Source organism: Phoxinus phoxinus, assembly GCF_949152265.1.
Source record: "Phoxinus phoxinus genome assembly, chromosome: 20".
Classification (NCBI taxonomy): domain Eukaryota; kingdom Metazoa; phylum Chordata; class Actinopteri; order Cypriniformes; family Leuciscidae; genus Phoxinus; species Phoxinus phoxinus.
The window spans coordinates 30,992,416-31,020,113 of NC_136895.1; the positions used below are offsets into that span (position 1 = coordinate 30,992,416).

Below are 27,698 nucleotides of genomic sequence, written 5' to 3' on the forward strand. Positions count from 1 at the left end.
GTATTAAGACTAGGAATGCACCGATACCAGTATCTGTATCGGGCCGATACTGAGCTCATGTACTCGTACTCGTAAAAATACCCCGATACCAACAACCGATACCAGGCAGCGTGTGTACAGTGTTTGTGTCCAGACAAAGAAACACTGACAACAGAATTTATAATGGGGATAAAAAAGAAGGCTGTTTATGAAGTAAACAGAATATAGTAACGCCATAGCTGTGGTGTGGCACAGATGCGCGAGCTGGTTGAGCGCATCAAGCCTTGTTTATACTTTCGCCTGGCTCCGCAGACTCTCCAAACGGTCGAGGTGTTTATACTTGACGCGCTCGCCGTTGTACTATTCTTTGAAACGACAGGGGGCGACTCGAGTAATTGCCCTCTAAAATAGTGATCGACCGATATTGATTTTTTGAAACCGATACAGATTGTTTGCATGTTTATGTGCCTGATAACCGATATGCAGAACCGATATTTATTTACTGTTATACTTCTGTTTTTGACACTATTATTACAACACAACTGAACTGAACAAACCATTTTATTTATAACAATCACTCCCTCCTGTATACCAAAAAAAAATTTATTTATACACCAATAGATAGAGGGGTCTGAGGGCAAAAAATGAAGTGCACTGTTACTAAAGTGTCTTTGTTTAAAAATAAAAGCTTTGATGAGGTAAAAAAAAGTATTACATGCGCTTCATAAGGCACGCGCGCTTACTCTCTCTCCCTCTCTGCCGTGCACGCGCTACGCGGTTTGAAGCACAGTCTCTGTCTCGCGGGTGCGCTCGCTCGCTCTAGATTCCGGGAGATTTTAACTAATTTGAGATTTTAAAAGGCTATTTTGTTGGTGTCCCCTCAGCACTCAGTGCCCTACGCACAGCGTGTGATGCGCCTGGTGGGAGCGGCGGCGCTGATTCGTGGAAATAATCAATAATTAATTTCCACAGAGCTGTATTTATTTAGATGTGTATTAGCGAAATAATGGTTATATAATAAGTGCTAATATCATTTAGGGTGTTTTAAACAAGTGAATCTTGTTAAAAGTTTCATGCAGTGGCCGTGCTTGAGCATTCCTGATCATCAACCCAGTGAGTGCTCAGCAATATGAACTAGTAATGGGCGATATAAACGATATGCGATATAAACTATACAAAATTGGCCTACGATAGAGATTTTAATCGCGATAATGCATGTTGATGACGCAATCTACCCGCGAAATTTAGAGCTGCGAGCTGCAACCGGCTGAAGCGCATCATATTCGTCGTCATCTTGAGTAAACATGGCTGACAGCGAAACGGAGGAGCTGGTGAAAAAGATCGGTGCAACATCCATTATTTGGACTTGGTTCGGATTTAAGCCGTCCGACGAGCAGCAGCAAACTATACAGAGTGTGTGGGGCAACAGTTCAGTAACACACACGACTAATCTGTTCTACCACCTCAACACGAAACATGTCACTGAATACCAGCACGTATTCACAAAACAGTGGTATAACTGCCATACATATTATTTCTGTTATTTAACATGGTTTTTTTTGTTATTTGTTTCATCTATTCATGAATATTAAGTGTTGATGTTAACGAGGAACTAAAGTACATTTGCGTTGCACACGGATCCTTTAAGGTGCAACAGGAAGGTTTACATTTTGGTGAGAAGTTATTCTCCGCGTGTGTATTACAAGAGTTACTCGTTATTTGAGCAGAGAAGTAACGTTAAAGAAGATGTTTTTCATTTTTGTGTTTTGAACCGGGTATTTTCAAGTGAACTCATTCCCTCTTGGTTATATGCAGCCAGCGAGGTATGTGTATTACGTTTGTATTTCCCGATTTGTTTTTGTATTTACCTCTTATATTGTATGTGAACGTGTTTATCCTTTACGTCATACTGTAGTTTGACGGTGGATTTCATTGACGGTGAATGTGATGACGGAGAAAAAGATGACAAAGCAATAAATCCATCAGTAACCAGAGCCATGGTTTCGTTTATTTCCTGGAGGGAGTGATAGTCAAACTCGGACCTGCGTCAACGTTCCCGAAGCTGCTCGCGCCCGGCTCGGACCCGCGTCAACGTTCCCGAAGCTGCTCGTGCCCGCCCCAGACCAGCTGTGTCACGTAACATTACACAGATAAGCCCACGTTTACCGTTAAGGACCTGCAGTTCATCAGTGTTTCATTATTAGACGTCCATAAGTCAGACACTTAAGCTTGTGTTCTGAAAGTTGACAATAAGTTTGAACACTACAAGGGACTGTGCAACCTTAATAATAACTGTGGTTTAAATTGTATAAGGGGAATATATTGATATTGTCTATTGAAGAAAGTAAGTGATAACTTTAAAAAGAGGAGAATAATTTGTGCACATTTAAGCAAGTCAATATATTGAAGTTTTTTGAAGTTTTTTATTATCTTTTAAAGATGTTCACTTAAATGCAATAGCACCAAGCCTTTACAATTTTGCTTTAATTGAAGGGTTGATCTAAAGGACATTGACACAATTTAATTGATTGTTCAGAAAAAAAAGAAAAAAAATCTGCTGTTAACTACACAGCTAATTTTTAAGTGTACAAGCAATTCCCAGATAATGTAAGATGTCTCAAACAAATGAAAAGGAACAAGTGTCAGAGAAGTCTACCATTGTACAAGAAGCAGTACAGCCTGCAGAGCCTCGTAGAAGTGAAAGAGATCGAACATTAACAGAAAAAGGAAGGGAATATCAGAAGGAAAAAGTGAAAGGATTATTACTTCGCTTTGGCAGTATTTATGAACGCTGGAAAGTTTTGACTAAGGTGGCTAAAAAATCTGTAATCAAACAAGATCCCAGTGATATCCTCCAAGAACACATTAAATGTATTCAAAGAGAAGAATCTGAGCTGAACAGTGTTTATGATGAATACCGACAGATTGACAGCCCAACTCATGACATGAGATGCAAGGTGGACAGATGTGCATCCATCACCAGAATTGTAATACAGAATGCACAGTCTCAAATTCAAGGAAATAAGGAGGAAATTATTTGGCCTGATGCTTCATCTGTATTCGCATCTTCAACCTCCAGTGTTTCATCTCAGAGCAATAATTCTAAGTCTAAATCCATTCACTCTGCTGTATCCTCATCTAAAAGACAAGAAGCTGCTGCTGAGTATGCACATACACAGGCTGTATTGAAGATTATGGGTGAGCAAGAAACCCACCAAGCAGAATTGCAGAGACTTGAAACTGAGGATAAGTTGATAGTTGCAGACCAAGAAACAGCTGCATCAACTCGCCGTCTTCAAAGAGAAAAGGAAGAAATTGAACGTAAGATAGAAAAAGAGAAACAAGAGGCTGCTCTGTTAAAGAGACAGCATGAAGAGAATGCTGAAAGAAAAAGGTCAGTTGAAAATTTGAAAAGAGAGCTTGAGCGTTTGGAAGAGCTAAAGAGGCTTAATGCAGCCAAAGCAAAGCTTCTAGTGTACAATGCAAATGAGTTCTATCCAACCCAAGACTTTTTACCACAAAACCCTGAGGCTGAGTTGCCTACAGATATGCAGATAATCTATCAAGCGAGTATTGCTGATCAGCATCCACCACCACTGAGTGTGACTCCAAGAAGTGAACTCCAAAGTGACATGCGTGAGCTGGTGAAGGTCTTAGCTGAAGCTATGACAGCAAACAGGCTACCCATTCCAGAACCTTCAATATTTAGTGGGGATCCACTCAAGTTTAATCATTGGAAATCATCCTTTCAGACTCTTATAGAGAAAAAGAATATTCCAACCGCAGAGAAAGTCTTCTTCCTTCAAAAATATGTCGGAGGAGCTGCTAGAGAAGCCCTAGAAGGTCATTTTCTGTCTGGTTCAGAAGATTCATACAATGCAGCATGGGACCTACTCAATGAAAGATATGGCCAACCCTTTGTAATTGCCAAGGCTTTCCGAGACAAACTACATACATGGCCAAAAATAGCTTCAAGAGAGAGTGCTGAGTTGAGAAAATTTGTGGACCTATTACGCAGTTGCGAAAGTGCTATGGCTAACAATGACAGTCTCCACATTCTGAATGATGGAATTGAGAATCAAAAACTTACTGCCAAGTTACCTGACTGGTTAAGCTCCGGATGGAACCGAAAAGCCACACAATATCAACTTGAACACGGAAGGTTCCCAAACTTCAGTTATTTTGTGACGTTCCTTTCAATGGAGGCTAGCATCGCTTGCAACCCCATTACATCCTTCCATGCATTACGGCAAGGTGAATCTGATAAAGCAAAGATGAGAAGCCAGAACATTATGACCTCCAAGAACCAAACCGTAGGTGCCAAGATCTTCACAACAAACACCACTGAGAGAAAAATAGTTACATGTGTGTTTTGTAAAAAACCAGGACATAGCTTACACAAGTGCTATAAATTAAGAGAGAAGCCAGTTGCTGACCGCGTAAAATTTATGCAAAGTGAAAAACTGTGCTTCGGCTGTTTGAGCCCTGGCCACCAGTCTAAGAGCTGCAGTAACCGGATGGTCTGCGATTCATGCTCAAGGAGGCACCCCACATGCCTGCACGAAGAACGTTCAAAAAGGGACCAAGAACTAAAGAAAGAACAATCTAAGGAAAGAACTCAACCACAAGACGTCACAAAGGAAACAACCTCTAACAGAGTTGTACAAGATACTAATAGTACACAGACGTCGGCAATAGTACCTGTCTATGTGTCAACGTCAAGTGATCCAGACAACGAAGTTCTCGTCTATGCTCTGTTAGATTCACAGAGTGACTCTTCATTCATTCTTAATGAAGTGGCAGATGTTCTTGATACAAACACGGAACAAGTGAAGTTAAAACTATCTACGATGTCGTCAAAAGGGACAATCATTCACTGTAAAAGACTTAATAGCCTACAAATAAGGGGCCTATATTCCACCAAGAAGTTAACAGTGCCGACAGTTTACACTCGTGACTTCATCCCTGCTAATCGCACACACATCCCAGTGCCTGAGACAGCAAAGGCATGGCCTCATTTGGAGCATCTTGCTGACCACATCGCGCCTCAAAAGGATTGCGAAATTGGTCTGTTGGTCGGGTACAATTGCCCACAAGCTCTAATGCCACGAGAAGTCGTTTGTGGAGAGGAAAGCCAGCCATTTGCTCAGAAGACCGACTTAGGATGGAGCATAGTGAGTTATGGTGACCCAGGTGAACACTACGGTGATGCAATTGGAGTAAGCCATCGCATCATCGTAAAACAAGTCATGCCTGAAGTGAATGCAATGGTCAAGCTTAAAGGAGAAGTCCACTATGTTTGCAATACCCAGGTCAGTGAAATGGTCAGTCCAGATGACATAATTAAGATGTTGGAATCTGATTTCAGTGAGAGAGCTGGAGACGAGACATCCTTCTCTCAAGAAGATCTTCACTTCTTGGCTAAATTGAAAGACGGAATCAGACAGAAGCAAGACGGTCATTTTGAGATGCCCTTGCCCTTCAAACAAGACAGACCAAATCTACCAAATAATAAATCATGTGCTGTTCAACGCCTAATGTCCTTGGAACGAAGGCTCAGGAGAGACCAACAATACTGCACTGACTACTTGGAGTTTATGAAAGACATCATTGCTCGTGGCGATGCAGAAAAGGTCCCTGAAGAAGAGCTTCACAATCAACCAGTCTGGTATATTCCCCACCACGGCGTATACCACCCCCAAAAGCCTGGGAAGATACGAGTGGTCTTTGATTGCTCAGCAAGGTTTCGAGAAACGTCACTGAATGACCAACTTCTTACTGGACCAGAGCTCACAAACACCTTGGTGGGAGTCCTTTGTAGGTTTCGCAAGGGCCCGATTGCCATCATGTGTGACGTGGAAAAAATGTTTCACCAGTTCCATGTAAGGCCTGAGCACCAAGACTACCTCAGGTTCTTATGGTGGGAGAACGGTGATCTAGAGTCTCCACCCTCAATTTTTCGGATGAAGGTCCACCTATTTGGGGCAGCCTCCTCACCTGGTTGTGCCAATTTTGGACTTAAGCATCTAGCCGCTCAAGGTCAGGATAAATTTAACCCAAACACTGTTAAGTTCATCCAAAGGAATTTTTATGTTGACGATGGATTGGTGTGCACAACATCTGACGCCGAAGCAATTCAACTGATTAAGGAAGCGAGAGACCTTTGCAGCACAGGCAAGCTTAGACTACACAAATTTATCTCCAACAGCAAGGAGGTATTGAAATCCGTACCGAAGGACGAGTGTGCTGAAAGTGTCAAGGACATGGATATGGCTTTGGGAGAGCCACTCATGGAAAGAGCTCTTGGCGTTCAATGGTGTGTATCCTCTGATGACTTCCAGTTCAGAGTAACTGTCAAGGAACACCCAAATACCAGAAGAGGAGTACTTTCTACAGTAGCCTCCATCTACGATCCATTGGGGTTCGTAGCGCCTTTTATTCTCCGTGGAAAGCAGATCCTACAACAACTGTGTCGAGACAAAGTAACTTGGGATGAGCCGCTCCCACTAGAGCTAAGAGCGCAGTGGGAAATCTGGCTACAAGATCTTCGAAACTTATCTAATGTAAGGATCAGAAGGTGTTATATCCCAGATAACTTCAAGGATGTCAAGCAGTACGAACTTCACCACTTCTCAGATGCAAGTGTCATCGGTTATGGGGAATGTACTTACCTCAGAGCAGTCGACGTCAAGGGAGAGGTTCACTGCACGCTAGTCATGGGAAAGGCACGGGTTGCTCCTACCAAGGTAACCACAGTGCCACGGCTTGAGTTGACGGCTGCAGTTGTAGCAGCAAGAACAAGTGTTATGCTCAGAAGTGAGCTTGAAATAGAGGGTCTTCAAGAACATTTTTGGACTGACTCAAAGGTCGTCCTTGGCTATATAAACAATGATGCCAGACGTTTTCATGTGTTTGTAGCGAACAGAATCCAAAGAATCAAGTCCACTACAGATCCTGCACAATGGCACTTTGTAAAGTCTGAAGATAATCCTGCGGATCATGCGTCGAGAGGTCTCTCCGCAGATCAGCTTGTTGCTTCAAATTGGTTCACTGGCCCAGATTTTTTATGGGAAAGAGAGCTACCCAAAGGAGATGTTATGGTGGGAGAAGTCTATGATGATGATCCGGAACTTAGAAAGGCCCTGGTGCTCAACACCAAGGTGAGGGAGGAGAGGTCATTGTTAGACCGCCTAACAAAGTTCTCTGACTGGAAAAGAGCTGTCAAGGCTATTGCTCTTCTAAAACGCCATGCTAAACAGATCAAGGGCATCAAAGATAAAGTAAGTGGAGCTACAAGTATTGAGGACAGACAGGAAGCAGAGCTGTTTATAATCAAGTTGGTTCAGAGGGAAGCATTCAGCAGTGAAATCAGAGGTATAACGCAAGGCAAGGAAGTAAAACCCAAAAACAACAAACTACACAAACTGAGTCCGTTTGTAGATGAGCATGGTGTGCTTAGGGTTGGAGGACGTTTGACAAGATCTGTTCTTCATCCTCATGTCAAGCATCCCGCCATTGTGCCAAATAAGAGTCATGTATCGTTGTTGCTTATTAAGCACTACCATGAAAAGGTGCAGCATCAAGGAAGAGGAATGACGGCCAATGAATTGCGATCCAATGGAGTATGGGTCATAGGATGTAACAGAGCAGTTGCCTCACATATTTACAAATGCACAACATGCAGAAAGTACAGAAGGAACACACAAGATCCAAAAATGGCAGATTTGCCAGAAGAAAGAATGGAAATGACACCTCCTTTCACATATTGTGGCATAGACTGCTTTGGACCATTCTATGTGAAGGAAGCAAGAAAGGAACTGAAGAAATATGGTCTTATTTTCACCTGTATGTGCTCTAGAGCCATACATATTGAAATGCTTGATGACCTCACAACAGATGCTTTTATCAACGCATTGCGTGGATTCATCGCAATACGCGGACATGTAAGACAGTTGAGATGTGATCAAGGCACTAACTTCGTAGGTGCAAGAGGAGAGTTCATGAAGGCAATGAAGAATTTGGATCATGAACAGTTAAAGGAATATGGATGTGAGTTCATAATGAACTTCCCATCATCGAGCCACATGGGAGGCGTATGGGAGAGGCAAATAAGGACGATCAGAAGTGTTTTAACCGCAATCCTTGACCAGTCTGCTAAACGACTCGACAGTGCCTCGCTCAGAACCTTTCTGTATGAAGTAATGGCTATTATAAATAGCAGACCTCTGACAATCGAGCATTTAAATGACCCAACAAGCCTTGAACCTCTCACGCCCAATCACATTCTTATGATGAAGTCTAACATAATATTCCCACCTCCAGGGGAGTTTGTGAGTCAGGATCTATACTTGCGCAAGAGATGGCGCCAGGTGCAGTTTTTGGCAAACGAATTTTGGACAAGGTGGAAGAAGGAGTATCTCCTTAATCTTCAGCAAAGACAAATATGGCAGAAAGAGAAGAGAAATACGAAAGTTAACGACATTGTCATCCTGCAGGAGGACAGTTCTCCACGTAACCAATGGAGATTGGCAAGAGTGACAGAGGTGTATCCGAGCACTGATGGAAAGGTTAGAAAGGTGAAACTGTTGATTAGTGACTCGACCTTAGACAGCCAGGGAAGACGCATTGCCAAGCCAGTCTACCTTGATAGGCCTGTACAAAAGACAGTCGTATTGCTTGAAGCAGAGTAAAGGTTATGGTTGCTATTTCATGAATACAGTATTTTATGCTACTGTAAGGTTTAAAGCATGCTGTATGGTTGAAATTAAGATGTGAAAATGTTTAAATTGTGAGGTGAAATGACAAATAGTCATTTGGTGGGAGTATAACTGCCATACATATTATTTCTGTTATTTAACATGGTTTTTTTTGTTATTTGTTTCATCTATTCATGAATATTAAGTGTTGATGTTAACGAGGAACTAAAGTACATTTGCGTTGCACACGGATCCTTTAAGGTGCAACAGGAAGGTTTACATTTTGGTGAGAAGTTATTCTCCGCGTGTGTATTACAAGAGTTACTCGTTATTTGAGCAGAGAAGTAACGTTAAAGAAGATGTTTTTCATTTTTGTGTTTTGAACCGGGTATTTTCAAGTGAACTCATTCCCTCTTGGTTATATGCAGCCAGCGAGGTATGTGTATTACGTTTGTATTTCCCGATTTGTTTTTGTATTTACCTCTTATATTGTATGTGAACGTGTTTATCCTTTACGTCATACTGTAGTTTGACGGTGGATTTCATTGACGGTGAATGTGATGACGGAGAAAAAGATGACAAAGCAATAAATCCATCAGTAACCAGAGCCATGGTTTCGTTTATTTCCTGGAGGGAGTGATAGTGGTGTAAACACAACATCTCTGTGTGTGCCCGATTTTAATATTCGTTGTTGTGTTGCTTCTTAACTGAGAAGACATCAGTTTTTCTGTTCTTTGCATCTTTTGTGTCCTTTAAAAAAATAGCCAAACTAAAACTACATTTGATTTGGAGTGCCTTCTGCACTGTTTTGCAGTTTTTACTGTCTATGGCATGGCACTACTGTAAATAACCTTTTATACTTGAAGCATTTTCTTTAGTTGACGTATAACAGGAGAAACTCGAAAAATTAGAATATCATGCAAAAGTGAAACTAATATATTATATAGACTCTTTACATGCAAAGTGAGATATTACAAGGCTTCATTTTTTATAATTTTGATGATTATGGCTTACAGCTTATGAAAACCTTTTCACAATATTCTAATTTTGAATTTGGGGTTTCATAAGCTGCTAGCCATAATATAAACATTAGGGCTACTTAAAGTCTAGTGTACTTGAATTTTATTTATCAGCAACATGATGTTGTATAATTACAGTTTTGCACAATAAATGTTCTCAAAACTACATACACTGTTTCTTTCTTTCTTTCTTAAAAAAAAAAACACATTTAGCAGTTGTTTGGCTTTCCTTAGGGTCTGTGTAACCTGTTCTGAAATGGTTTTATTATAATTTATATATTGTGATATATATCGTTATCGCAAGAGGCTGCAATGTATATCGCAATATGGATTTTAGGCCATATCGCCCATCCCTAATATGAACAAACTTTTTTTACGCGACTAATGGTGAGCGAATACAACAGAGAGAGAATTAAATTCAGCGCTTTTATTTCCAACATGCACTCATTCACGTCGGTTTTATTTAATTCATGTAAAGTTACGTCACAGTCACAGGACACAACGGATTAGGCTACGTGACTCCGTGATTTTTTTTTAGTGACGCCAAGCAGCATAAATAAACTACATATCAGGCATTTATGTCTCAATTCTCATTCGTGCATTATGTCTGTTATGTTAAATAAGGTTGAATAATTGAAGCAAAGCAAGTAGGCCTACATATAGCCTACTTTACCTGTGCTGTGCACGCAGTTGTTGTTGTCTCGTCTCTGCTCAGACGCGGTGCTGCAATGGCGGAATTCTCAAAACGCCCACAAGATGGCGCCGTTTATCGGTGAATCCGATATTACAAAACCGATACCCGATTATGGGAATATGCTTAAATATCGGGAAAAATATTGATAAACCGATAAATCGGTCGATCAGTACTCTAAAACATCAGGAATCGGTGAGAAGATAAATATAAACACGTGACAATGTTTATTTTAGTATACCACCACCAATACAAAAATAATCGTGTAAAACCCAGTAAACCCTGAGATTATTACGCGTGCCAGTAGAACAAAATATTTGTAGGCTAGCCTATATATGGGAATACATGTGTGTATACAACTAAATTAACGATCTCTTAAAAAAATTCTAATTTCGCTAAACATTTCATTAACTTTCGTGTACATTTTGTATTAAACATGGACCTTTATGTTCATTAAAAAGGCTTTTTATGCTATTGTATGCTCATTTTTTAAATGTAAGCAACTAATTTAGACGCGCAAACTGGGTGCTGGTGTGATGAGAAGGTCGTGCTCGGCCAGATTCGGCTCGAAGTCGTTCATCTTTGGATGCGGAGCCGCGCGCGCTGTTACAAAATCTGCCGTGCACACCGCCAGGCGAAATGGGCCTTTGCGCACCCAACGCGCACGACCGCCCACACCGCAATGACGCCATTTTTGCCGCGCGCACCTTCGCGCTCGTGCGGACCTGTCGAGTATAAACAAGGCTTCAGACGCCAGTGGAAAGTTTGTAGTTCAGTCGGATGTCAATGGCAAAGAAAGTACGGTAAAACGTGGCATGTAGCTTATTATTAAAGATAACTAACCATTAAGAAAGAGAGAGAGAGAGAGAGAGAGAGAGAGAGAGAGAGAGAGAGCGCACTTCTGTTGAATGCTCTTGATTGCTGATCGTTCACTCAGCACGTGTTATTTAGATTAAAAATCCTATATGTATATCCTGTATATATACGAAATCGTATATGTAAGTAAAACATGAACTGTTACCTTATTTATGTTTAACGAGTGGTTGCCTACATTATTACACGACATTTGCAGGTCAAGAAGTTCCATGAACTTCAAACATCCAAAGTGCGTGCCCTGAAAACCAGCGTCTCAGCGCGCGATACTGAATTGAAGTCTTTCACGTCTTGCGCTTGTACGTAAGAATTCACACAAAACTATGTAAAAACGGCCGTCTTGGCGAGTATCCTGATAAACAAAGTCTGTTATATCTCAAGTGAACAGACGGTAAATTCAAATGGGGTCCGTGCGTTCGGTCTTAAAGGGGCAGCGGTGTAATTAATCTGCTGTTGTGTTTTAATGTTAATCAAACAAAGGACAAATAAATTACTCACTGCTCTTGACTAAATAGGCTACCTTTTGTTAACTTTACAAAAAGATCCATCTATATTTAATTTATAGCCTACAGTAATGAATATGCAGTGCAATAAATATATATATTTGATGAACAAATTAAGATTAAATTTAATAAACAACTAATATGATTGATATTCTTTTGGTTTCTCTATCAATACGTTTAAAAATTACAAATGCATGAATTAAAAATTAATTGAAAATTAAAAATACAGGTATCGGTTATGGTATCGGTATTGGCGAGTACCAAAAATTAAAGTATCGGTCTCGGCCTGGAAAAAGTGGTATCGGTGCATCCCTAATTAAGACATATCCATAATTTTGGTAACATGGTTGCAGTAATTGTGAACCAGATGTAAAATAAACAGAAAAAAAAGCTCAGATAATATTTATATTGACTTTCAGATAACAAACATCCTTGTAACAACAATCAGTCTCAAATGAGTCTCGGGGAATATTAGTTCAAATGGACTGGATATTCATGAGTCTATGAATATGATTTGCGTTTGTTATCTTAAGATATTAACCTTCCCAATAAAGGGAATATTTAATCATGTACACGTAACCTTTATCAATTTAGTTTAGTTATCTGGCATTTTTGTTTGTTCGGCAAACTAAAATTCAGATTTCCTTATCCTACATCAATAAACGTACTTCCTAGGAAGATTAAATATCTGATCAGGACAATTAATAGTTCCTATGTTTGTATTACTTAAATAATACGCAATAAAGCTTAGGTAACGTTAGATCTTGCGCTTCATTGACTTTTGAGTTTGTGAGCAAATAACAGATTCAATCTTAAATGCAATTATTGGATTTTAATAAAACAGACTAAAGAATACAAAACTACAATTTGACACGGAGTAAATATGCATTTATATATAGTAAAACAAAACACATAAGGTACCAACGAAATAAATCAAATTAACGAATAATATGAGGGGAGAGAGAGAAAGAATGAGAGAATGAATCAGGGAGCGAGTGAGAGAGAGAAAGAGAGTGAGAGAGAGATAGAGCGACAATTTTCAATTCAGTTACTTTCCAAAGAGACCCCAAGTATGTATTAAAATATTCGCAGGAATATTCTAGACAACCTTTAAACAGCAGTTTCAATCGTGAGATAAAATACTTGCTTTTGATCCGGCTCTCAGAGGTGTGTGTGCTGATTTCAGATTGTCCTGCAGTTTCCCGGAGTTCCTTTCTGACGCAGGTGTTGCGCAATTTCGGCAGCTCACACGAATGTAATACTTTACCGAAAGGTGACTAAACTCAGACGGAAATAAGTTTTCTCTCGTGAAGATGAGTAGATTCTTCTCTTTGGCGGAGTGCTAAGAATAACGGCAGAGGCTTGGCCTTAAGGGCCAGCTGGGTTACACCTATTTTTCGTGGTTGGGCCAATCGTTGTTCAGAAACGGAGGCGGGAAAGACGTTCTTTGTTTGAATCGTCCAACCCTCCTTACATAATTTATAGCGATGTCAAAATTGAGCATTTATTCTCAGAAAGATGGTATTTCTGAAATAATGCGTCTTTTTGTGATTTGTCGTCGAGATTCGACACCGTCGGGTTTTTACAATTCTACAGACACCACAAACTACAATTTTGCGAGTCAGGAACACAGAGATATAAGACTGTTTGTAATTCTGGGGATATAGAGTTTGGTTTTCATCCTGGGCACCTCAGAGCTACATGTACATACATTTAACCACAAAAGCGATACATTTCATACATTTAAAAGGTAGTTTTCAGTGAGAAAAGTCCGTGAATGAACTCATGTGTGTGTGTCTACGCGCAGACATTCCTGTTGCGCTGTGTTCCCTCCTCCCCTTGGGTGAGGAGAGCGTTCTGGGGGCTTTGAAGCTCGGTTATCAAGATCTGGGGGTGTCTGTCTTGTGTTGCGTGGTCATTCACGAGTCGTAAAGGTGTCAAGAGACACACGAAATCCAGCCACGGCGGAGCCATGGCGGAAATTTAGGTTATTTGAGTCTTGTTTTACATATCTGAGTCAAAGGGGGTGGCAGCACAAGGAATGTGGAATTTTGCAAAGAGAAATCGAATCATGATTCTGGCCCATTCGTTACATCCTTGTTTAAAAAAATTAATAAATTGCACCCGGTTCATATTATTTGCTGCTTTAATTATAATTCTAGATTAATAAATAGATAGAATTCTAGAATAACTAGATTGTTTATACTATAACAGATCTAAATCTGGTGAACTGCTTTATAACCTTAATGTTCTTCAGCCTCACTAATGAAGAATGAGGAATAATCACCAACCTCTTTGTTCTTCAGTGTGTTCCATTCTGCAGTGTTCTGGATCTCTCCTGTTCCCACTGTTCTTCAATAAACTCTGTCTTTGCAGATTTCAGCTCTTCCTGATGGTTTGATGCTCGTCTTCACTTGTAGCTGATGGGAATATTCCAGCATTTATTGGTGAATTGCAGTGGGAGGAGCTTCACCGAAGGAGGAGGGGCTTCACTGAAGGAGGAGGAGCTTCACTGAAGGAGGAGGAGGAGATCTGACAAAATCAAGAAGAAATCACTTACTGAGTTTATCTTTTTATACTAATTCACATTTTAATTATTTATGGTCACATATCTATCTAGAGAAGTAATTTTTAAGTAAATGAATGGAAAAGTGTCAACCACATACTTTATTCCTACATTTATCTTACCTCTCATTAGCAAAGAATTTAATAAAAAAATAAGTAGGCCTAGTATAACAATTAACAGACACCAGATATATGTAAGAATAAAGATGAAAGAATACAATCTTTATAATATATAATATAATATTTTATATTAAACATGTTTAAATCCAGATTATTGAAATAAACGCAGTTATAAAACTTACCTACATCTAGTAGATGTCACAATATCTGATCGTGTCGTTTGCTCAAGTCTGTTGACAATAAAATGAGCTTAATGTGGCAGTTTACAGATCTGAAGACATCAGCATAATGAATGAGGGGAAAACAGGATCTATTGACATGAAATAAAGAGGCTTTTCAGCTGCTCTGCATTTTAGAGATTTTTTTTTTTATTTGGCTCCTTTACTGAACACCAGTATTATATAATTGAATACTTCACTATTGCACGTTTGCAATACTGTTGTTGGATGGATCAAATCAAAATATCGTGCTTTTTAATTAATCTTACGGATTTGACACAAATTAAGTTATGAAGTGAAATAATGTACATCCTGCGATCGGTCAATGAGCGACGGCTCGTTGTGCAATCACAGAAAGCCACAAGATCACTCTCCAGAACATTCTCATTCACGATTCCCTGCTGGAGGAATGATCTCCCTAGCCTGGCACCGCCCTCCTACGTACTTCCGCTCGATTTCATTTCTCTTCAGTACTTAGGCCGTTTCTCAATACCAAGTACGCAAACTTCGGACTTGCGTCCTTGGTAGTTCAGACTTGCCAAGTTCGACTTAGGAGAACGAACTCCCGAGGACGAGAGGACGCAAGTCCGGTTATTCTGCAATTGGGACAGCGGTGTTCTTGATCGCGTCACTCAGCACGCTCTGGCTACTCCGGTTATCTCTTTATGTATATTTTTATTTAGGCAACAAAAACGAAATATGGTATAAAACAACACTCTGCCTCTTTTCATTTAAAAAAAAAATCTTAAACACATTAAATGGCCACACAAATGTGGTTCAGGCAACGTGTACATTGATTATCTTCACTGCATAACAACACGAAATAAAACGCAACCCTGCTTCTTTTTGCTTTCATTAAAAAAAATATTAAACATTATTGAACATTAAAACTGACATTTAAAAAACAGACTGGGTTGTGTCATTTTATTTTATTATACATGTACAGTGAAGAGAATGTATAATAAAATTAATATAAAAAATATTATATATATTTTAAAATATATAGCCTAAAATAAAATTACACAACCCTGACTCTTTTTGTTAAATGTCCGTTTTAATGATCTGATATCCAGTATAAAAGTATAAGTAAATAAAAATAAATAAAGCAATTCAGTCAAACATAAGTCAGCTTAAAATAGCCTATAGATAGCTCAACAAGTTAAATAGCCTAAATATATAAAATTATGAAACTTCACTTTGCCCTCAGCCAAAACGATTTGCCATGGAACAAATTATAGATTAATGAGACCAAAGATCGCCCGTTAGATATACACAAGACGAGTTATATCTGACGTTTAACCACTAGACTAGAGACACCAAAGCCAGCGGCAAACATCAGAAGCACTAGCCGAGGAAAAGCTGTTCCAGTCGGGGTTATTGAGCGCTGAGCGCCCGGTGATCGCCTGGATCTCACAACTTCGAAAACGTCAGATACATTTTTTAAATAGGCGCTATCTTTATAAATAAACCACAGATTTAAGCTTTAAACAACTACATTCTCGACTGAAACACTCTTAGAATTACATTTCGTGACACGATAACAGTAGTATTTTGATATTACGCGGGTTTTCTCCTCTGCCATTGACGCTTGCTGGTGGGACGAGATGCATTCTGGGATACCTGTCTGTCTCAAGTCTGCACAAGTCACCTCTACATGCATCCTCGGTAAAAGGGGCGGATCAAGAACACATCCGGGGATTTGAACTGGACTTGGCTAGATGTGAACTTTTGAATTGGAACAGTACTTGGGCAGCGACTGATGACGTTTCACAAGTCCACAAGAACACAAGTACAGACAAGAACGCATATTGAGAAACGGCCTTAGGCCCTGTCCCAAATGGCGCACTTGATGTGGACTTTCGGTCTCGTGGACTTAAATTGCGCGTGCTCGCTGAGTCTACGAGTCCGTAGACCGTCCCATTCACCATTTTAACGCTCTGAAGTGTGCTTAGCAGCGCCCCCTTTGTACCCTTGAAGCGGTCTTCCGCGAAGCCCGCATAGATGCAGGCTTCACGCACTTTAACTACCCAGGAGTCCTAGCGAATTTGCGAAAGGCCAATCAGACAACGAATGGGAGGAGTTTTCGCTCACGTTAACATGGATGAGAAGAGTGTAAATATCATTATAGTTTTTATGACCTATGTGTACATTTTACCAGTTACCTACAGTTTATACAAACATATTGTCATCAACCAGTGGTTGATGTCTCAAACATAAATATAAATATATATTTATATTTAATATAAACATAAATAGCGCACTGAATAATAGGCTATGATCGCATTATGATTCATTAAATAAATATAACCGAATGTCAGGGCTTTACTGAATCATATGTAAATGTAGAAATATAATATTTAAACAACAACCGGACCGTCTTCCTATTTCCGGCGTGGCGATCGAGTCTGTCCCAAAAATACCTCTCAATGTGCCCTCGTGGACTCGTGCCAAGGGCCCTATAAGTCTGCACTACATGACGTCACCAAAGTGTGGACTCTGAGGAAGTCCACAAGTCCGGAGTGTGCCATTTGGGACAGGGCCTTAGTCTGGCCTCTCTCAAGAGAGAAACGTTAACTTCCTGGTAGGCGGGTACTCTTTTGAAGTTCAAAACTATTGGATCTGCCCAGAGTCACTCTGGATCTGTCACAACCAATCGCTAGCGTGTGGTCGTGACGTATGGCATGCGACGGAACTGGCCGGAAACAAGAACGAAGTTTTCAAACACCAACCGGGAAGACATTTCACTTCATTCCCTAACTTCAACAGAAACATTCTGTCCAAGGTCAACTTTAAGGACTTATGGCAATGGATGCGTGCCCGGCTGAAAGACTGGAGAGCTGTAGCACTTTAACTACTTCCTTGCATATTTTGTAACTTTGAACGTTGATGTACATGTTTAATTATTTATGTACAAAGAGTAAATATTTAAACAATGTCTATACACTAAGTGTCCCTGTATATAATGTTACTTTATCGATTATAATTAGCAATCAATAATCTTACTCTGTGTGCAGGTGTATAATAAACGGCACTTTTTCTTATTACGTCTTATTTCTTATTTATAAAAAGGAGTTTGCACAGTTTTATTTGACATTTTAAAACACATTTTTTAAACATTTACAACATGTAAAACTGACAGAACAACCAGGTTCCTACAAAAGTACACAAGGAAATCAAAGCCATTTGTTGTTTAGCAGCCAGGACTCGGGGCTTCCGAACACCAGGCTAAAGTTTCCGTCCAAAATGTCACGGTCATCGTGAACGCCGAGCTGAGCAGCACGAACTCCTTACTTTTCTGCCTCTTTCACTTGGTCCTCTTTTACGCGCGTAACGCGTCTTTGCATTGACTTAACATTGAAATCACTCGCGCCGGACGCGCTATTCGCGTCCGGTGTGAACGCACCATTAGCCAACTCATTCACCACTAGCGGAGTGAGCTGGAAAATCAAACTTTTCCCGAACCCCGTGGGGAGGAGGGCCACAACATCATGGCCACCAACAAAACTCAGCAAACACTGTTCTTGCTCCGGTTTTAACTTCTGGATATTCTGCAGTGTTGCAACAACAGACCTAATGGCTTCGCTCGCATCTATCTCCGCAGCCATTACTGAACTACGACTCAAACTGGCGCTCTACATCAACGTCATCGTTCTCAGCCACTCCCTCTGTTCGTTGATTGGCCCGAACAAAAAACAACTTCTGGAAACCTTAGAATATACAGCGAGACCAGACTAACGCTGGGTTCACACCGGACGCGGGAGCGGCGCGGAACGGAAAATCACGCGCGGCCCGGCGCGTGCCTGTTCACACCAGACGCGTATTCTTCGCCGAGGTCGACAAGCGCTTCTGCTCAGTTGTTGTTTATTCAGAGCTATTTTTTACATCATGGTTAAGTAAATAACCTCATAAAATGAATACACCATGTTTCTGTAACCAAGAAGTTTGTACACTTCTTTTATTAATCCGTTGTCGAGACACACCTGCAGCCAGAGAGAGAATATGGTAGACAGTAGCCTAGTAGGCTAGTGTAGATATACCGTTGAAATATGCATCCTCTCTTCAAATTTATTAAATCTATTTTCCTCTTCCTGTTTCCCAGTGCGAGTAATTTGACATCATCCATTTTCACTTATCAACTCCTGCCTGCCTCTCTCTCTCTGTTTCCCTGATTGTTTGTGTGTTCTCGCTGTATTTTAATTAGAAAATTGACGCGGAACACTCGCGGCTCGCGCAAAAAATAGACCAGACGCCGAAACTGGCGCTTCACGGCGCGGGCCGGCCGCGGCATGCCGCGGCGCTCCGCGTCTGGTGTGAACGACACCATAGGTTAACATGGGCGCCGAAAGGAAGCGGCCTCCGTTCCGCGCCGCTTCCGCGTCGCTTCTGCGTGCGGTGTGAACCCGGCGTAACGGTACGTTCACACGGGGCGTGAGCGTCAACGCTTCCCATTGACTTTGAATGGGTGACGTCAAGCGTTGCCGAAAAGGATTGTGGATCCGTCGGCGGCGCTTCACTGGCGTTGCTCGCGGCTGAAGTTGAGAATTTTTCAACTTCTGCCGCGAGCAACGCCAGTGAAGCGCCGCAGACGGAAGCGTCAGCCAATCAGGATCGCTCTATGCAAATACAGTAGCCAGGCGGCAGCCAATCACGTTCTTCACTTTCATCCTGTCATTCCTGTCTAATTTCATTGGCTGACGCTGCTATGACCATGGCGTCTGCCAAACTTCAGCCACGCCTTCCGTCAAGCGTTGACGCTGAAGCCCCGTGTGAACGTACCGTAACGGTACGTTCACACGGGGCGTGAGCGTCAACGCTTCCCATTGACTTTGAATGGGTGACGTCAAGCGTTGCCGAAAAGGATTGTGGATCCGTCGGCGGCGCTTCACTGGCGTTGCTCGCGGCAGAAGTTGAGAATTTTTCAACTTCTGCCGCGAGCAACGCCAGTGAAGCGCCGCAGACGGAAGCGTCAGCCAATCAGGATCGCTCTATGCAAATACAGTAGCCAGGCGGCAGCCAATCACGTTCTTCACTTTCATCCTGTCATTCCTGTCTAATTTCATTGGCTGACGCTGCTATGACCATGGCGTCTGCCAAACTTCAGCCACGCCTTCCGTCAAGCGTTGACGCTGAAGCCCCGTGTGAACGTACCGTAACGGTACGTTCACACGGGGCGTGAGCGTCAACGCTTCCCATTGACTTTGAATGGGTGACGTCAAGCGTTGCCGAAAAGGATTGTGGATCCGTCGGCGGCGCTTCACTGGCGTTGCTCGCGGCAGAAGTTGAGAATTTTTCAACTTCTGCCGCGAGCAACGCCAGTGAAGCGCCGCAGACGGAAGCGTCAGCCAATCAGGATCGCTCTATGCAAATACAGTAGCCAGGCGGCAGCCAATCACGTTCTTCACGTTCATCCTGTCATTCCTGTCTAATTTCATTGGCTGACGCTGCTATGACCATGGCGTCTGCCAAACTTCAGCCACGCCTTCCGTCAAGCGTTGACGCTGAAGCCCCGTGTGAACGTACCGTAAGTACTGAAGAGAAATGAAATCGAGCGGAAGTACGTAGGAGGGCGGTGCCAGGCTATGATCTCCCTACCCTCGTCCCAATGCAGAATCCCTGACTACATTCAAAAGACAACTAAAAACTCATCTCTTCCGTGAGCACTTGACATAAAAATAAAAAAATAATTATTTCCTTTTCCTTTAATCCTCCCTTGTCTGGTTTATACTACTCTGAGCAATGCCTGAACTTTGTATTTTGAGCACTTGCGTTATTTTTGCCTCTTCACGATGACTCGCTTGCTGTAGTCCTGCAGTTATAAGTCGCTTTGGATAAAAGCATCTGCAAATGTAAATGTTGTTCCCATACATGGCTCATTAGCTGAAGCTGAGACATTTGTCCAAAAATATATCAGTTTATAATGTATTAAATATTAAAAACTAACTTCTAAAACATATGTTTGTCCCTTACCTCAAGAATCAGTACTATTATTTCTCAAATGATACAGAAAAAAAAAGTTAGTAGCCTAATACACCAATGACACCCATCTTTATCAAACATTTAGTTCCTAATAACTCCATTCACATGGCTACAAAGCAGTTCGCTAAAATCTTACCGTTTTTTATGTTAAACTGATATCTTCTTCCTTAAGTGTACCGCCGAACACGATGGAAAACATTCAGAAATTACGGCGTAAAATGTTATTAAACAGCGTAGAGTATTTTAGAGTAACACGAAAACGCGTGGACTGTTTACCTCAGAAGAATCGACACCACTGACTGAAGGGGCGCGCGCTGGTGATGTCGTCATCACCGCTAGTCGAAATTAACGGTAGATTATCAAAAACCCGCCAAATGCTGTATAAAACAGCAAAACATCAATAAAACATATCAAACAAAAAAGAAAACGCTTACAGACAGACAGCAGTCCATTCAATCTCAGTCATGAGTGGGGTGAAATATATTAGGCGTTTAAAGCTTTTTCAATAAATTTAAAGCCCAAAGCAATGACGATATTTTAATGGCTTAAATATAAATAATTTCATAATTTTAGTTCTATGTGATGCAAGAATAAGTAGACAGAAAAATGAACAATGAAAGTTAACTTGTGAAAATACAAAGTTTAAACAAATGTGACAGATCTCTCTAAAAAAAGAGAAATTATATTTTCCTTCATAAAAGTAAAAACAACCTACGATAAAAATGCACCATAAAATGTACATAACATTTAACTCATAATAAAGTATAATGATATTTATTTATACCATGAAGCAAAATTATATACAAGAATAATTATCTCACAGTTGAAACTGCTGGTCTTGAAGAATAACTTTATTCACTGAGACAAATTTAGAAGATGTTTCTTTGTCCTGTCGCTCGTTGTGGCCGGTTAGGACAGATTTTGAAGAGATTTTATTGCTTGACTGTATAATTGTCACGTTTGGTGAGGACACAGCATTAGACCTGAAAGTGCTGGATGATCTGAAGATGATCTACTTGTGATTGTATTTTATATGACTTTGTAGAGAAGATATTTGAGTGAAACTCTTCCCACATGCAGTGCAGTGATATGGTTTCTCTCCAGTGTGGATCCTCTCGTGTGTTTTCACATGTTCTGACCGACGGAATCTCTTGTCGCAGTGTGAACACTTGTAAGGTTTCTCTCCAGTGTGAGTCCTCCAGTGTTTTTTCAAATCTACAGCTCTAAAAAAACTCTTCCCACACTCAAAGCACTTATGAGCTCTTTCACCAGTATGTATTTTCTGATGAAGGTTTAAATTCTGTATACGTGCAAATCTTTTTCCACAGAAAGAACATGAATATGGTTTCTTCTGTGAATGAACCAACATGTGGTTCGATAGGCCGGTAGCCCTCGAAAATATTCTGTCACATTGATCACACTCGTATGGTTTCTCTCCAGTGTGGATGTTCATGTGTTCCTGAAGGTTTGTTGATTGTCTAAAACTCTTCCCGCACTGATCACATGTGAACGGTTTCTCTCCAGAGTGGACGATCATGTGTTTCTCAAGACTTTGTTTGTATTTTACACTCATTCCACACAAAGAACATGAATGTGGTTTCTCCTGTGAATGAACTGTCCGGTGAATCTTCAGGACTGAAGCACTCAAAAATGTTTTGCCACATTGATCACATTCGAGCAGTTTCTCTCCAGTGTGGATCCTCATGTGAATCTTGAGATTCAAATTGTATGTGAAACTCTTTCCACACTGACGGCAAGTGAAACATTTGTCTTTTCTTTTCAGTAATGAAATGCTTTCAGTCTGTGAGTGAGTTTCATCTTCAGTTTTCACATGATGATGTTTCTCCTCTTCCCTCTCCTTATTCTCCTCCATAAGGCCTGAAATTAAAGAAAGTTACGTTTTAATAAATCCTTAAAAAGTGCAAGTAGACAATGGCTACATGAAAATAATCTCAATCCATTGTAATGTTGAGTGCATTTAGCACAAATAACAATAAAAAGTTTATCAGAAACTATAAAAGAGATTTTGATTGATTTATGCTAAAAATCTCCCATTCTCAATATTGTTTAATTTGAGTGTTTTTAAAGTTTACTGATAAAAAAAATTGATATAAATATGTAAAATATAAGAGATCATATTTAGTTTGGTCTCCTGATGTTTATAATCAATGTGAATGCTTATCAAATCTTGTTTCACTGACAATTAAATAAAAACAATCAAGTTTCAGGCCCCATTTTGTTCCCTGCACAAAGAAAGTGTCCCCAATATTATTTATTGACTAAACTGTTTATTTTCTGTTTCCAAAAAATCTGATGAACTGCTTTATAACTTTAATGTTCTTACGCCTCATTAAAGGCACAATATGTACGATTTTTTAATTAAAATATCCCAAAACCACCAAAACAGTGTTATATATTTTGTTGACTTGTGTATTAAAGGACAATTCCGGCGAAAAATTAACCTAGGGGTAATTAACACATGGTTACCGAGTCGATCGTTCTCTGGGATGTGTTTTCATGATAATCGAATGTAAAGAGTTTTATCTCTAAAACCTGATTAGCTTATAACGCTAGTATATGGGGCATAGAGTAATTCAAAGTAAATCGCTGGTTAATACCGCTAACAAGCCTCAAAATAGCCCCACACTAACACGGCAGCATAATGAGGGTCCCTACATGCAAACCGAAGCATTGAGAATTGTGTAAGTGTGCAGACAGTTTAATAAGAAGATATTTTATAAAGACAGTACACGTCACGTATACAGGCAGGAGCCATCTTTTGGAAAACAGTCTCGACCAGTCGAGCCACGAACGCCGTGCTACGTGAGATGAACTGTGACCTATCGACCAGCTCACTTAGCACGGCGTTCGTGGCTCGACTGGTCGAGACTGTTTTCCAAAGATGACTTTCCATGTGCCACTGTTGATAAGCAAGCGCTGCGCTGCCGTCTCTTGTGTTCTCGTGGTTCTGAGGGGAAAGATTGAAATGCAGTTTGACCAATGTTTGTGTTCATCACATGACCAATGATGGCGTGCGAGAAGGCGGGACCTAAAGCAATGCAAAAACTGCGACTGTAGAAACCAAAAGCCGAAAATTCTAATAGCATTTTTTTAGGTCGAAAAAGAGGACATGTCCGGGAAAAAGAGGACCAGTTTTTCCCCTAGAAATTTTTCCAGCAGCGGTGCTGTTACGTGCCGGAGGTTGTTACCAAGCCACGAGCGTGAGGGTCCGGGGGCATGCACTTCCGGAAGATTTTTTAATGTTTTTTTAATTACCCCTTAAACCATGACTTCTGACGAATTTTGAGGATAGAAATGGACATTTTGAGACATACAAATATGACATACCATCAACAGATTCAAGGCCTGATTGTTTGTTTTAAACCCAAATAAGTTTCTTTCTTCTGTTGAAAATAAAAGTTATTTGGAAGAATCTGGGTAACCAAACAGTTGATATGACTTCCATAGTATATATTTTTTCTACTATGGAAGTCAATTGGGACCAGCAACTATTTGGTTAGCCACATTCTTCAGAATATCTTCTTTTGTGTTCAGCACAAGAAAGAAATTAATACAGGTTTGGAACAACATTAGAGAGTAAATAATGACATAATTTTTATTTTTGTGTGAACTATCACTTTAAGGACAAGCGGCAGCATGTTTACTATTACCGGTATACGCTACTGTCTCTTTAAGACATGAACACGACGCGTTTAATATACACGCATTTAACGAGCAGATTTTCTTTACATTTTCTGTTTTCTTTCACTTTAGACATAACCAACTTTGTTTATGTAAACCTTGTGTGTATTTGACAGTATATTAGCGCAATAAGACTCGAAAGATAACTTATCCCAGTAACCAGGCGCTGTTCGACAGGCTTTTAGTGCATAAGCGTGTGTATGACATGTTTAACCGGCAAAGCTTTAAATTACATGCAAATAATGAACTTTTGTGAACTGCAGTGTCCAGTTCCTCTGCGTTAACATTTGATGTGAATATACGTTGCAACTGTCGCGTGTTGAGACGGAGGCGTCTACTTTTACAGTGTGTAAGTGAATGTCGTAATATTACTGATCATGTGAAGATTTTGCAGTGGCGCTGAAAATCCAGCGGCGGCACTGTGCCGCTACTGAATACATTGTAGGGGAAACACTGAGGACATGTCCGGGAAAAAGAGGACGTATGGTCGCCCTACCTTATCGACAGAAAATGAATCACAGTTATATAGCTCAACATGGTTAGTATTGTTGTTTAAATCTCTTGTTTTATTGATTTACCGCCAGTACCATGTTTTTAACATGCCTCAGACAACACCACTATTGTCAAGTGACTAGCATAGCATAACCAGAACAAGAGCTTTATTTGTAGTAACACAAATACAGCATTTTCTCCATCATACAATGTTTTAAAATAATTGCGTGACATTTAGCAACACAAGGAAACGAGAAACGACTAAAAACACTGTATTAAATTACCTGACAAGTTATTGGCGATTTCACTTTGTAAAAAAAGACTACACACCTGTGCATGCCGTCAACGTTTTCACTGATTCATGTTTTTGAATTTTACACGGAGATGATAAAGGTATAGTTTTCACAAAACCTATTTCCAAGTTTGCGTTCTCAGGCCGCTGTCGTATGAACGACCAGAGCGCAATAAAACCTTTCTGTTTCCAGCTAAAAACTGTGTCTGTGAACATCCCCTAATTTAATAACAAACTATTTTTGACAACGGAAATGAATCAACACTTTACTTACTTAAACAGGACATGACTTTCTTCTAGAGCTGCTGCAATTTTTCCTGTTATCACAGTAAAGCTCCTGTGTAAATCTGTATTGTAAAAAGTGCTTATAAATGACTTGACCGCAGATGCTAATCAGGACAACGTAGGGCTGGGCGATATGGCTGAAAACTGTATCACGCAGAGGCTTATTTTATAAGAACGTATTTTACGTATTTTATCTAGGGGGTGCTGGGGGCGGGGCTTAATGGGGCGGGGCTTGATATTGCGGGGTGGTGATGGTAGAGAATTTTTTTAACAAAATCATAATATTAAAAAGCCCAAACAAAAAGATGACCATACAAAGGAATGAGGACAGAGTTATGTGAGAACGCTCAGAACTCATGATACATTTTAAAAACACAGCACAAAAAGCTGCATCTTACCTTATGATACATGCTCAGTTGAGTTATGTGCCGGTTCACACAGAATGCATAATCTTTCAAAGCGAAAATGCAAGATGCCAAACGCGGGCAGTGGAAGAGGGAAAAACGCAAGGTCTCGAGGCGCGTTTTAGTTTAACTTATTTTAACTAGAGTGCTGCGTTTTGAGAACGCTGTGTCATGCGCGAGACGCGAGCGCAACCAAAAAAAGAGGTGGGTAAACTATAAATTATGGTGGTGGTCACCAGGTAAGGATGGCCACTGCCTACCGGTGTGTGTATCCTGATGACATCGCTATAGGCTATCATTTGATACTACCAAGGGTATCATGGTTCTTCCCTCATCATAGGTCACAAAATCACTATTCAATTCATACATTAATCTAAGTTCTTGTTAAAGAGACTCAAGAAGGAATAATATGGTTGAAATCTATAAAGTTTACTAAATGACAAAACAGAGAGAACAAAAATATTTAAGAGAGATAGAGAGGTAGGCTTATATCCAGGGCACTTATCCAAAACGAAAACGGTTGTTGTATTTTTAAAACGCTAAGTTGACCAACACAATTTTAATTTGAACTGTAGGCTAGACCGAATGCTGCGCAAAAAAAATAAATATAGACGAATTTTTGTTTATGACTTATTGTCCCTTTATTAAACATTTAAAATATTCACAAATTAATATAGATTTTTATTTTACTATTTTTCTAAGACAAAATTAGAACCTGGAAATTATATTTTTCCCGCAGTGCTGAATGAGAAGAGTCTATGTCTCTGCAACCACAGAAAGGCGATTTATAGGCTAATGATAATAAATGTGTCAGAAAAAATAACGAGGCATTTGAATTGTTTATTAATAAACTATTGTTTTCTAAATCAGTGTCGGCTAAAAACACATCTCCATCTCCGCTGTTAAGTGGATGCGCCTTAAGAGAAATGCACCTTTTTATACGCATTACATAATCAGAACAAAATGTATTAGCTTTCGATTTGAATTTGTTCGTTTTAAAGTGGATATTTCAAGCTTTAGCCTACACAGGCATAGGCTATATTTTATTTCAGTTCTCGCGCTCCAGTTCACGGAGATCATGAAAGCGCGGCATGATTGTTTTATTTTATTTTACAAACGCACAACGTTTTCTTGTTATTGTGAGTTTACACAAATAAAAGTAGTTACGAATAATGTATTATTATTTTCTGTATGACCAGAAATTATAGAGTATTTTCACGGTTAAAAACAACTAGGCCTATAGAAGTTGTTTCACTGTTGATAGGAGTTCGCGCCCGCGCCTCCGTGCCATGCAGTGCGCGCTTCACACTCCCCGCCACAAACCCTTGGATATGCGTCAAAATCTTGTGTTTATTTGTGATAATCTTAGCCCTGTATTACTATTGTCTAATCCGTATTATGAATGACATTTGACGAATTGCTTTGTTCCTTTTTTGGATAAAAGCGTCTTCTAAATATGTAGCGCAACAGTTAAACACGAGTGCGTTCACACTGAAAAACAATGGAAAAGAGTGGGATGGAAAAACACGTTCTCCTAAAGCCAAAGAATGCTTTAATCAAGACATCTATTAAATTTTTTCACCGACGTCTGAGTGAACAAGATCATGCATTAAATGAGTGTCAAATGAGTTCTGAGATGCTGGTCCTCAGCAGTGTTACTCCATGCGGGATCGGCTTTTGCCTTTTGGTAGGCTATATACATTTCTTTTAGTTATAAAACCATATTCGACAACATATCAAAACGAAATAATCTTTAGAGTAATTTTATAAAGGTAGAAGGTGTTTTAAAAAACATGTTGAAAGTTATTTAAAGTCATGTCATCTTAAATGCCAATGTAGTGAAACAGCTGTCGTCAGGGGGTGCTGCAGCACCCTCAGCACCC

At 40.2% G+C, this 27,698-nt stretch overlaps 2 protein-coding genes across 5 annotated transcripts in view; both read right to left on the bottom strand.

Moving 5' to 3' along the window:
• The window catches only part of LOC306988166 (uncharacterized protein), an 88,296-nt gene extending 67,200 nt beyond the window's left edge, over nucleotides 1-21,096 (bottom strand). The window contains exon 1 of the mRNA XM_079592956.1: nucleotides 20,777-21,096. The gene's annotated coding sequence lies outside the window, so the exon portion shown is untranslated. The remainder of the gene's footprint in view (nucleotides 1-20,776) is intronic.
• The window catches only part of LOC306988173 (uncharacterized protein), a 75,548-nt gene that overhangs the window by 3,003 nt on the left and 44,847 nt on the right, over nucleotides 1-27,698 (bottom strand). The window lies entirely within an intron of this gene.